The sequence below is a fragment of the Pteropus medius genome, unplaced genomic scaffold (assembly GCF_902729225.1).
Source record: "Pteropus medius unplaced genomic scaffold, Ma_sr-lr_union100, whole genome shotgun sequence".
Taxonomy (NCBI): domain Eukaryota; kingdom Metazoa; phylum Chordata; class Mammalia; order Chiroptera; family Pteropodidae; genus Pteropus; species Pteropus medius.
The window spans coordinates 32,311,704-32,325,062 of NW_024340696.1; the positions used below are offsets into that span (position 1 = coordinate 32,311,704).

Genomic DNA, 13,359 nt, shown 5'->3' on the forward strand with positions numbered 1-13,359 from the left:
GATTATGAATTTTAATGTCAGAGCCAGTCTAAGATGTATATCAAGTCAGTAGCCACCTATGTGATAATAAGGAGAAGCTGAGCAAGCCCACTTTTCACTAATGACCCCTCACTATAGGGTCATAAAGTTGATCTTGATCATTAAAGATTTAAAGTAAAACGCTGATCTTTTCAAGTATCATCTTTAAAATGTAAACTCTTCAAGAAAGGAAATGCTGGCTTGATGGAAGAAATACAAGCTGGGTGAGAAATTATAGGTTGGGAGAGGGAATACAGGCCATGAAAAAATTAGTTCCAATTGGTCTGGCAAGTCACAGGTATTGGGGAATATGAGTGACATTGTAGAAAAAGGAGCAAGAAGCAATTGAAAAGAAAAAGAAACATTAAATATAAATATCACCTACTAACAAATGCAAGGTGTTTGTTTACAATTTTTCCATACATCAAATTGCAATTACATATTAACTATATCAGTCAAGATATGCCAGGTTATGTTGGAGTAATGAACGACTCCAAAAATCTCAGTGGTTTAAGACAATCAAGATTTATTTTTCACTCAGCTACATGTCCATTTAAGATCATCTGGGGCTCTGCGCTATATCCACCTCTATGTCTACCAGAGGATTCTCCCTCCATGTTTCCATGATGGCTGAGGCAGGACTGGAAAATGTGGCAAATCCCAGGCTGGTTCCTGGAGCTTCTATTTAACACTTCTACTCAGGAATGAACCCATTGGCAAGTAAGTCACACGGTCGTGCCTAAACGCAGAGAGAGTAGAAAGTGCAATTCTACCATTTCCTAGAAGTTGGAGAACTAGAAACATTTGGTAGACTGCACTAATGACTACCACATTGGTTAATATCAGGGGCCATATTTGTCTACAGACTACTGTTTATCCAATTGAAATTATGAAAGGCATGAAACATTCTGAGGTGACCACTTAATGAACTCACAAAAAATAGAAATGCATGTTTTCCACCACGGCAAAATAAGTCAATGGAATATAATAAAAAAACTCGAACAAATTCAAAAAATATCAATTAGTCATGAAAAGATAAATTATTCAACAAATAATGCTGATACTGTAATAATCCACATAAAAAAATAAGCTGATGCTACCTATAACATACATAATAATTCTACATAGATTAAAGTTCTAATGAAAAATGTAAACTTTAAAACTTTCTGAGGATATTGGACTAAGAAAGGTTTTTTAAACAAGACAAAAAGAAAAAGACATACCAAACTTAAGGTAAAAGATTGATAATATTTATTATACCACAGTTAAAAACTTCTGCAACAACATTACTATGAAATAAAATTAAAATACAAGCCACAGACCTGGAGAAAATATTTGCAAAGTTTATAACCAAGAATAGGATTAATATTCAGATTATATAGAGACCTATAATCAATAAGAAAAAGACAACAAAGTAGAAAAATTGGCATAAGATATAAATGGAGAGTTCACAGAAAAGGAAAACACAATAATTAAAAGAAAAGAAGCGCAGCTTCTATTTGCGCTAGTAATTACCAATAAGTATGTTAAATATAAAAACAATAAAATACAATTTCACATTTTTCAGTCTGGACAAAATTAAAACCTCACATATAATTTGGCATAACTAATCCAGAGAGCAATTTGTCAATATCTGATAAATGTGAATATTTGTATACTACTCAATTTCACTTTTAGACTGTATGCTAAAGGAAATATGCTACAAGAACATTCACTGAAGAATTGTAGCATTGAAAATTTGAAAATTGCCTGAATGTTTACCATAGAAAAATAGATAAACTTACATATGGATATAAAATGGAATAATATATAGTGGTTAAAAGTAAATTGTTGAAACACAAAAGGAAACTGAATGATATATACAATTATAATGCACTTATATTGAGTTTAAGTAAACAAATAAAAACACCATATATTTTTATGGATGTATGCATGATTAACGAAAGCTAAATGAATAGTTAAAATACTCAGGCTTTTTTTTAGACTGCATTTCCAGAAATGGCAATTTTTCTTCACATAAATATTTCCAGCAAAGAAGCAACAGGAATCAAATATACTGATCAATCCTATGCGTTTTCCTGATCCTGAGTGCATATTCATCGACATTAAAATATTTGCTCAAAGTGTAAATACGTAAAACTTCACAAGAATTATAATTTATCTAGCAGATTAAATTCTTAGAAGTATGGTTATATCTCCTATATCTCATTATTCTGAGAAAAAATATTCCATTATATAAGCTTTATGTGCATACATTACATTTGTATTTTGGATAATCAAGTTTATAAATGATATATTTTCTCTGTCCAATTTATACATAAGCAAGTAATTTTCGTAAATCAAATGATCCAAGACATAGTAATTTTACTACATTTGTCAAGAGGAACTCTATGGTAATTTTTTTAAAATCCTTTCTGATTCACCAATTCTGGATTCTTGTATAATGGATCGATACAATAAATTTACAAGGCAAATCACACCAGTACTGAATCCATCGTAACAATGAAATGGATGTAAATATTTAACTAGATGCATTAGCTCACTCAATATCTAGAATTTTATTTGGTTGAGCTCCCATCAGGAAGTAAAGAATATGAATAAAAAATTGTTTTCTGGATGTAGTGGCATTATAATGCCATCCTTCAAACTCAAAATTGACATGACTGCCATAAATTGCAATCACTAGAGCACGTCTGCTGTAGGGACTAATGGGCAAACAATAGTTCTTTCCATCCTCTGCACATGTAAAAATTGTTCCTTAATCTGTGGTTTGAGCTGCTGGCAGAACTGTCATTTTCTCAATTCTGCCTTTTAGAGTCTGTGCTGTCCCCATTCTGAAAGGGCATGCACAGCCCAGATATGGTTGTCCACCACAGCCATTCTCAATACTCTCTTTAAGCTGTAGTTCTCATGTGCAGTAAGCAGTGTGCCAAGAAGAGATCAGGATGTCCTGAGAGGTATAAAGCATCAATGGAGAGTCATATAAATCAGCCGTCCCCGAAGCGTAGTCCCCAGACCAGGAGCATTAGCATCTCACAGAGACTTGTTAGAAATGAAAATTTGTAGGCTTCACTTCATACCTATTGAATCAGAAATTTGGGGGTGAAGCCCTGCAGTCTGGATTTTAATAAATCACCAAATGAACCTGATGCATGCTAAGGTTTGAGAACTACTGATATTCAAAAATATTCAAGAAATTGGAAATGTACGCAAGACCGCTGAGAATAAGTTTGGCATTTACATTCGAAAAATTATCCAATAAAATGACACCATACACACACACACACACATACACATTTTATTGATACTTAATGAAAATAACTTTTTTTGCTATGTCTTACCTGCAATAAAGGACGTTGGTTAAGAATAAGCAAAATGGAGAGGAGATACATAATAATCTATAACTTTGGAGAAAATAATGCTTCAATTAGATTAAAACAGAGCAAGGTGTATGTGATTAAGTCTAAGACTTGATTTATTTTGCAAACATTCATCAAGCATCTATTGTGTAAAAATTCTGTAGCACTGACATAGAAAGATCTGCAAGACATATTGTTGGATGAAAAGGGGTAAATCGCAGAGTAATGAGAACACTATAGTTTTATTTATATTTTAAAGACAAAAAAACTAAAAATTATATTGCTTACTTCTCTGGAGATTATGAAAGATAATGAAATAATGACAAAAGATTTTTACTTTTTACTCTGCATTCTTCTCTATAATTTATATATTTACAATAAGATGTAGTTATATATTGTGTTACAATACAATAGAATTATTAGAAGTCAATCAGTAATATGATACAAAAATCTACATGTTATAAAGATCTAGACTAGAAACTTTGGCAGTTAGCATTAATAGATATAAGAAAAATCTCAAAGGAATATGGAACAGGTGATTATGGATGAGTAGTGAAGTAAATGGAAGGTCAAACATGACACCAGGGTGTCAAAACTGGATGACTGAAGGAAAATATAACCAGCAACACAGAAGGCAGAGAGAGTATAATACTGATTAAGGGATATCTACGGCATCTTACTGGAAAAGTTATTTAACCTCCCTGTGCCTGTATTTCCTAATTTTTAGTAAGAATAATAATAATTACCCTGTAGGCTGGTTTTGAGGTTAAGGAAAATAAAATATGTAATGTGCTTGATGCCTGGCCATATTCATGCTCAATAAATAGCAAATTAGGGACCTAATTCAAGGGAGAAATTTTATACTTGATTTTCAACATGTTGAATTTGAGGTCATGATGGACTGTGAGTGAATGAACATGTGCACGTGATCTCATTTCTCTGTGTTTGTATTGAAAGTCTTCACAAGTGACTTTTCTGTCTTGCCTGCCCTTTTGTTAACCAGGACATGCTGCCACCAGGTGGCAGTAGGTCACTTTACTGATCCAAAAAGGTTAGCTAAGTCTATAGAGTAATTACCTGGAAGTCCTTTATTTTACAAATAAGACAAAATAGGTCTTTAAAAAAACAACAGCATTTATGCCATGTTACTAAATATCAACACTTAAATAATATAGATAGCGATCAATATTTAGAGAAATCAACCTAATTTCAGTCCCTCCACCACCTGGACACCAGCCATTTCTTTAACATTATCTTTCCCTACATCAACTCTGCTCCAGTGAAACTCATACTCTTATTGCTATTTGTAGTGACACAACCTAACTTGCTTTCTCAGAATTCCTATAGCACTTGATGACTACCCCCTCTGGTTTGGCATGTAGCACACAAAAGCTAGTGCTACATTTTTTAAATTTTTTAATTTTAGATTGTTCCCTGTGTTCACTTGAAGCTGCAGACCGCCCCCACACACCTCCCACCCCACCCCCCCCCACCCCCTGTGCACAAAGACTGAGTCTGATAAGGCCATGTATGCCTTTAGGAGCAGTTAAGTAAATATTTGTTGATGAAACAAGTAATACATTGTACTTCGATGCAGGCATTTCATATAGTCTTTTGGTTTCTACTGAATGTTGAACATTAGATAATGCCTGTGTTTTCTGGTAATCTTTCATCTGTGCTTGCCACACAGCTTGGAGTGTAAAGTGCCTCAGGGAGAAGCCTTATCTGCTCCAGTCCAGTTACAGCACGGATTCGAATGTTAATTGACCTCAGACCACAGATTCCATTCTCTTTTCCCAAAGAGAACATTTGGCTATGGATGTAAAAATCATAAATGAAGTTGACTTTTCTGTCCTCCAAAACACAAGCATATCAGGGCTTCACACATGTAAAGAACGCATGATAAAGTGACAATATTTGAGGCAAGACTTGCAGTCATGTAGAACCCAGGAAGCTCCCCGTCATTTGATAAAGCTGTTTTTGTTACTGCTATTCACCTATTCACCTTTATAGTCATCGTGAAGGGGAATTTTGAAGGAACTTCCTTAGAGAGGAAGTAAGGTGAACCATGGTGCTGAGTATTTGTGAAAGAATCTGATTATAACCTGGGGAAATGCCTTACTTCACAAAATACCACAAAGGTGCATTCTGATACTTTATATGAATAAGCTTTTGAGTAGTAGTATTTCTTTTTGATAATCATATGGAGAACTCATTTCAGAGGTGACAGCCCACTTAGTTTCCAACAACAAAAAAAAATTGTTATCTCCTTTTAAAAATTATTTTCTTTCTCACACCAAGAAGGAAAAATAAAAGCAATTTTTAAATTCATTTAACTTTAAAGAATTTTAATTCCCAGCGTCATGAATGATATTATCCCATTCCACTTTATTTAGGCACTGAGTGTTCTTTTAAAATCTACAAAATAATTTATCCTTTGGAAATTACCTTCATGGAATAAACAAGACCAAACACTGAGTCTAGTCAGCCAGCAGTCTGTGTCTGTACCCTGTTTGAGATGGATTAATAATATCATACTTTGGACTTGGCAGCCCACTCTGCATTTCCCGGATCCAAGTTTTTCTTACAAAAAAAAAAAATGGGGAGCTTCTGATTTTTTTAAGCTATATCAGAGGTGATAATCAAAATATTTTATGGCTGATAAAGTACCCACCATCAGATAAATAAAATAAACACCAGCAAAACCAGGCACTTATGTCTCTATTTTAGCCATGGTACCAATCATTTTAACACTAAGTGATGCCCTGTCATACTTACCTTCATCAAATCCTTTATCCCAAGTCAATAATAGTAAACATCTTAAAGGTATCTTAACCTTCTTATTAACCTACAGGATAATATTGACGTAGTTGTCTATGTGCTTTCTATGTTGAAATAAGTAATAACATTTATTTTATACTAACTATATGGAGAAAAGATGAAAAAGCAAAAGAACAAAAGAAGAGTATATTTTTCTTTTAGAGAGTATCAAGGGAGGAATAAAAGATCATTTTAACTGAGAAACAAGTCAAAAGAAAGTGATAAAACAAAAACAAAAAGCATTCAGTTGTCAAGGATGCACAGTCAGAAATAAACAACCAGCAGTGTGTCGATAATGGAAGTTTTCTTAAAGAAAATACATTTTGAATAAGGATTTGGAAGAGGTGAGAAATTCAAAGAAATAAAAGACAAGGGCACGTGCGCAAGTGAAGAGCCAACAGGCTGTCTATAAGCAGATTGGTTTGGTGGGCAGTGGTGGGGGAGAAGGGTCTATTAAAGGGAAGAAGCAATAAAATACAGTTATTTGATGTTTATAGGTGATTCCATGTGGAAACTACTAACTCCATAAAAGAAGTAGATTTTCGGTAAAATTCAAAACAATACATTAGGAGGACAATAAGGTATTCCACTTAAAATTTACCAAAGTAGAGAATTTTTAAGTTCTGAGCTTAGCAGCAAAAATGACAGGAAAATTTGACTTGTTCTTTAAAAATTGTTTAATGAACAAATTTAGGAGGTGAAGGTGTGGAGGATGAAAAGGAGGAACATGAAACTTTAAAGCCGGAAATAAATTTTCGTGAGGGTTCATGAGTAATTCTCTGAAACCGATAGTAAATGTGTTTTAATTAATACATGCATTTTTCTGGGAAAAAAAATCTGGTGTTTCATTAAATTCTCAATGATACTTGTGACAGAAACTACACACCTCCCTCAAAAACACTCTCCCTGAGTATGTTTTCTAGGTTCACATAACAGCTGGCGATGAAGCTATAACCACAGCCTACCACCATAAAATTAATTCACTCATTCATTTGTCATTCCACAATTACTTGTTGAGGACCTACTATGCACCAGGCACAGTTCATGTTGGCAGAAATATAGCAGTGAATGGAACAAACAAAACATCCTGCCTTTGTGGAGTTCACATAAGAAAAATAAATAAGTAATTATATACTATGCTCAAAGGTGATAAGTGCAAAGGAGAAAAAAAAATCAAGCAAAGCGATTTTTTAAATCACTCTTAGTAAGCAGCAATATGCGGCCGACACAATTCCAGAGGGTTTTCCTATGTGTTCCTAAATTCAAACTAATCAGAAAAATAAATAGAGCTGTGGAGGAAAATTGGATAGAAGCTTTGAAAGGAGTACATGAGTGAGAATCATAACCCACGCTAGGATTGAAGCCAATAACCAGATTCCTCAACTGCGGCTTGGCCAAGACCTATTAGCATTTTTTTCTAATTAAGAAATAAACAACGTCCATCAACTTCACTGGTTTTTATCACTGATGTTTATGGAAATGCAAAACACCAGAAGGTATAAGTATCCTCCAAGGAATGGGCTATGAATCTTTAGCCAGACAAAAGTGAGCAATTTGTTTTACAGAAAGAATACCATTTTTATGAAAAATAACTCTATGTACAATAGAAATAATATTTCTGATTATAATAGAATAAGTTAGGTAGGATTTCTTTATAGGTACCTCTTAAATCTATATAAAAATCAAAATGTTTAAATCGAATTGCCATTCACATTTAGCAAACATAATCAAGAACAAAATCTCAATTGTCTAATATTAATCTATACATGGCACAGAGACACACATACACATGGATATGGATGCACCTAGGAGCGCGCGCGCGCGTGTGTGTGTGTGTGTGTGTAGCTACCATCACATGTGTACTGCCTTTATAGGGGTTTGAATGAAGAGGCAAATGTCCCCAGGCAGAAAAGGGGTCTACAGAATCTACAAGTTAGAATGGGCACTCCCATTCTCTTTTTCTTTTCTTCTATTTTCTTAAAATAATTTGATCCTGTGCACCAAGCTACCCATTAACCACTGCTATCACTAATAATTACCAATAATACTGCCAGCATTAATAACTCAAAGTTGTTTATAACCCACATAAGTGCTACCCACTGGACTTGGAACTGGTCAAGACTGAACATTTCTACAAAGCAGCTTGTTCTTGTCAAAAGAAAAGCCAGAAGCAGTGCCAGAAAAACACCTTTTGTTTTCAGTGTCAATAAGCTATTTGTCAGGAAACAAAAGGGAGACTCTGCCAGCCCTGGTGGATTGTTTTGAAACCTGAAAGTTAATTTCTGCTCGTTTTTGCTTAGGATTAGAGGGAAAGGCAGTTGTAAAACTATATTACCACTTCACTCCTTAAAACTGTTATGAGGAAAGGTTGTCTGAGAGACGGAAGAGTCCCTTCCCACCCACCCGCTACACACACACACACATGCACACACTACTTAATCTCCTTCAGGGTCTCAGCTCTCAAACTCCAGTCTCCCTAAGCATGCCCCGGAAGCGTGTGTACCAGGCAAATACTTCCAGGTCTGAGGTGGAGCCTGAAGCTACAGGTGCCCAAGGGCAGCACAGATGCCCACAGCTAGGGAACTTGGCATGGCATTTTGAAAAGTACGGCCCTGTTTTTTGAGGGTAGAGACTTTCTCTCACCTCTGTTATCACCAGCCCCAAACCTTTGTTCTTTCTGGCTCACTCTGCCCCACACTGGACCCCACATTTTTATTGTCAACTTATCCAAAACATTATATATTTTATCCAAATTTTGTGTCAAATTTGTGAAGAGCAAAGGTTTAAGTACATGCTAGAGTAGAAAACAAGTTCAAACACATATCAGAAATCTCTCTTCAGAGAAATTTAATATCCTTTCCCCAAGGAGGGAATTTCCCAAACCATCTTTTCCCCCAGGTCCAGGGCCCCATGACAGATCGCTAGGTTCCTCTTTTCTTCCTATGCCTCCCAACCAGGCTTTTGCAACAAAATCTCCCCTGTTCTTATATGCAAAGCAATTTAGTTCTCTACCTCACTCTCACTCCAAACTAGATTCTGGGCCTCCTTCTGTATACTCAAATAGAAGTGAAATTGTTCTGATCGATAAAGGCCCATCCACTTCAGGTCTTGATTCTCAACAGCACAAAGAGCCAGAGCTTTTGAAAATAGAGTTTTCTTTAGCATATCAAATCCTTAGGCAGAGCACCCTTTACATCACTGTCCGCAGCAGAGGGTAGCAACGGAATTGTGCACACTCTTGCCATCAAGAACAAGTCCACACGGAGACTAAAAGTGAAGGGGCAGAGTTTCTTCCACTTATATTTATGTTCTAAATAATGTGGTTTTATTAAAAGTTTAATTTCTTGACATAGTTGTTCTCTCAAAGTATCTTCATAAAAGGATAAACTCTAATGATACACAATGCAGATATTATTTATAAGTAGCATGTAAACTATTAGCATACAAGTATGTGTTCTAAGAAACTGAAATATGCCCCATTTGGATCGCCATCTTACTAATTAGCAAATTGCAATTAAATAAGATTTTATTTCATAATTTTGATGATACAAAGACTTTTCCAGGTACTAAGACACCATGCTAACTTCTTTACTTGGGATTAATTGAAGAACTCAGTGAAATATATAGAGTATAGTAAATTCTGACCTGTCAATCGTGACTCCCGAAAAAGGGTTTTATAAATCTTAAAGATCTGAAAAGACCTGCTGTTGGAATGAGAGCACTGGAGAGGAACACCCTAGAGCCCTGGAACTGGGACCCAAGAAGGCCTGAAGAGCAGGTTTTTGTAAGAGTAAGTGATGGTAGATTTATTACAAGAGAGCTTCCCTTCCAATTAACTCCTATTCATCTTTGTATTGCAACTCAAAGGTCTTGTGCTAGAAAATCCTTGTCTCCGGACCAGGTAAGTTTGAGAACCTTGTTCCTTTCCTTTCTTTGGTTTTTTTTTTTTTGGGGCGGGGGGTGTCCTGTAAAATCATCTTATTCTCTGTTACATAAACATCTTTCTCAGGTAATGTTACTAGAACAACTTGTTTATGGAGTTTTATAGCTGAGGTAAATATATTTTTAAAAAATGTATCTCTATTATATAGTCATAATATAAAAATGATTTATAGCTACTAGAATTTCTTCATAATTTCCTTTGGTTTTACCCAGGATAGCTTGGCAGAGAGAAGCACTATACAACTTCTAATAGCATGCTTTGATATCATTTGTGTCAATTTTAGAACGAGAAGTCATAACTCTGATCAATGTCTTATGACACTGTATAAAGAAACGAGGACTTTTTCGGCTTTACAAAATGGATTCCATGGGAGCCGTAACAGTAATGTCAACTTGCACTTAAGGAGAACGCCCTTAGGGTGTAACTGGACCACCAGAAACCGCAGAAAGGTCAGCCCCCACCTGCAGGAGCCAATATGTATGAGGATCCCACCTTGTAACATCCATATAAGCTGAACACTTCAGACAGACGATGCTCAAGCCTAACCCGATAGCATCATGGATGGGTGCGCTAGAGTCAAAGACTCTGACCTTCTGACCCATAGTAGCCACTGGTTTGGGACCAATGCGCAGGTCTCTGTGCCACCAGTCAACAGAGCTCACTTTGGAAACACTAAAGACTTTCATCCCTTCACTTTGTCACGTAAAATTCTTACCCTCTCTGTGTGCGGTGTGTTAACCTGCATGGGTACCTGAACCATTTGTCTGACAAGGTTTCACTCAATAAACCCAGCATTGTAGAAAGACAAAAATGCATTCGAGAGTGTTGATAGATGCTTTTCTTGCTCACGCCAGCATTTCAGCACCCTTCATGGCCTGACAAAGCTTCTCAGCAAAGAACATTGGTTGGTTTGTGGCACACTTTACAATCGTTGTGAAGCATTTCTTAACATTGCCTTTCATCTCCAGTTCCAGAATTTTGTTCATATCGTGCTGACTGTACTTGGTGTACTTTCGAAACGCTCTGAGAAGATGAGAGTAGCTTTTGGTGGTAAGAATGGTGTTGAACATATTCATACCTGTCCCTTTTCTCCTTTCTCCTGCTTCATATAATGCCCTGGCATCTGAATCAGCTAAGTCCTCATTTATGCCAAGATCCTCTGATCGGTCACCCTTAGCAAGAGAAAGAAAAGCTTCTGATAATCTCCAAATGTGTCTGAGGTGATGTCTTTAGCCAGTTTTCTCTTGAATTCTTCTTTAAATATTATATTAATTTCTCTGTTAATCCTTGATGCCAAAATTTCATTCAGAGTGTCTTCATCAGTTCCAAGGCCCTGCATGGCAGCACAGAGTCCATCAGCATCCAAGTGGGCTGCAGTTTCTAAAAGAGCCAAAGCAACTTCCTAGAGGTGACCTGTAAGAGCTTTATTCAGAGCTTCATCCAGGGGCTTTCCTTTTTCCTGGAGATGTGCTACTTTGATCTGTTGATGCTCTACATTGTTTCTCTTAGAATGTCAATGATGGTTGCTTCATCCACATCTTTAACTGTTATTGCTTTGTGCAAGGGAGCAACATCAGAGGATGGATAAAAGGTAGGGTAGGGGCTCGCTGTTGCTGCAGGACCACCTTTGGGTTCTTGTACAGTTTTAATGTATTCCCATTCTTCCATTTCAATAAACCAGGCTTGCTTAAGGAATTATAATACCATTGCCATTTTTTAAAAGTTTCTTTTTTTCCAACTTCTTCCAAAGAACAAGAGGTTCTTCTCTGATTGTTTCATCTCTTTTTTTTGGTTTTGTTACTATTTAATTAATCTTACTTCCTCACCATGCTTCTAAGCTTCAAGAGAACAAAATCCTGTCTTTTTGCTCATTGCAACAATTCTCAGAGCCTAGCACAGCACTTGGTATTAAATATACTCTCAATAAATACCTTTGAATGAATACATGAATAAATGAACAAAAGATTGTTTGGGGATGTGAGAGTCTTCCAGTTTAAAGTTAAATCTAACAAAATAATTTCAAAAAACAGGAAAAGAATATAGAGAGAATTGTCTGAAGGTTTAGAACAGAGAACAAAAGAATATCACATTTCATCAATCTTGAATATCCTCACGGCCAGTTAGATGATCACAGTCCTATAAGTAAGATGACGGTAATAACAATCATGAAAAGAATAACATTTGGATTCCACCGCATAATTCACGGTGTCATCACCTACAATATGGCACTTATTCTCATGGCAAATGAGGTAGTCAAAGCAGGTACTCCAATATCACCGTTTTTTGGAGGAAGGAATTAGAGCTGAGAAAAATTGCATGACTTGCTAAAGTCATATAGATAATAAGTAGTGCCAGAGTGCTGGCAGATGTGCAAAGCAGTGACATGACCTCTCTAAGACTGTACAGAAAATGGAGTGGAAAATATGGACTCATTCTCAAATTATAATTATATTCTATAGAGTGGTTCAGAAATATAAAGAAATCATCGCATAAAGAGGAACCTCAGATTGAAAAAATTATAAAGAGGTATCAAAAATTTTTACCTAAATTCATGGAAAACTGACACAAAATGTGACCTTAACAAAGACCAGGATTTGGGGGGGAGGGACACATGCCTTTTACTGTAAGTAGATAAGCTCTCTTTTATGGTATCTCCCAGAGAGAATGTTAAATAGAGTAAACCATTGGTTTGAACATCAAATATTTTCATTTCTGATTTTTAAATTTCTCTTTGACTTCACTGATTTTTCCAGAAATAAAAAATCACATGAGGAGATTTATCCATTATTCTCTTTGATATTCTGCCTGAAAAAATATTATGTACAGTACAAAGGATCGATCACTTTTAATAGTTATGACTTACTAACAGCCAAACTTCAGGTTTTAAAAATGTTCCCACAGAATATTTTTTATGATGTTAGATACTAATTTCTCTTTGTTGTTTAGGCAAAGGTTTGGTGGCATAGGAATCAAATTTTGAAAATGAAAACCCAAACATATTCAAGTAAATATTTAAATAAATAAAACTAGCCTAAAATTATAGCTCATAATACAAATAATGAACTATGAAGTTTAAACAAGCTTTTCTAAACTATCAACAAAAAAAAATTAAACATTTCAAAAGTAAAACAAAGTTATCATTTATTCTTTCCATAGAAAATGTTATTACAAAATCACTGTCACATAAAGAGTCAAAGAAAATGAAGTAAAAAATGTAAG

The 13,359-nt window shown here is 35.5% G+C and overlaps 1 protein-coding gene across 1 annotated transcript in view; it reads right to left on the bottom strand.

Moving 5' to 3' along the window:
- Positions 1–13,359, bottom strand: part of FRK (fyn related Src family tyrosine kinase) — an 86,350-nt gene that overhangs the window by 42,261 nt on the left and 30,730 nt on the right. The gene's annotated exons all lie outside the window — the stretch shown is intronic.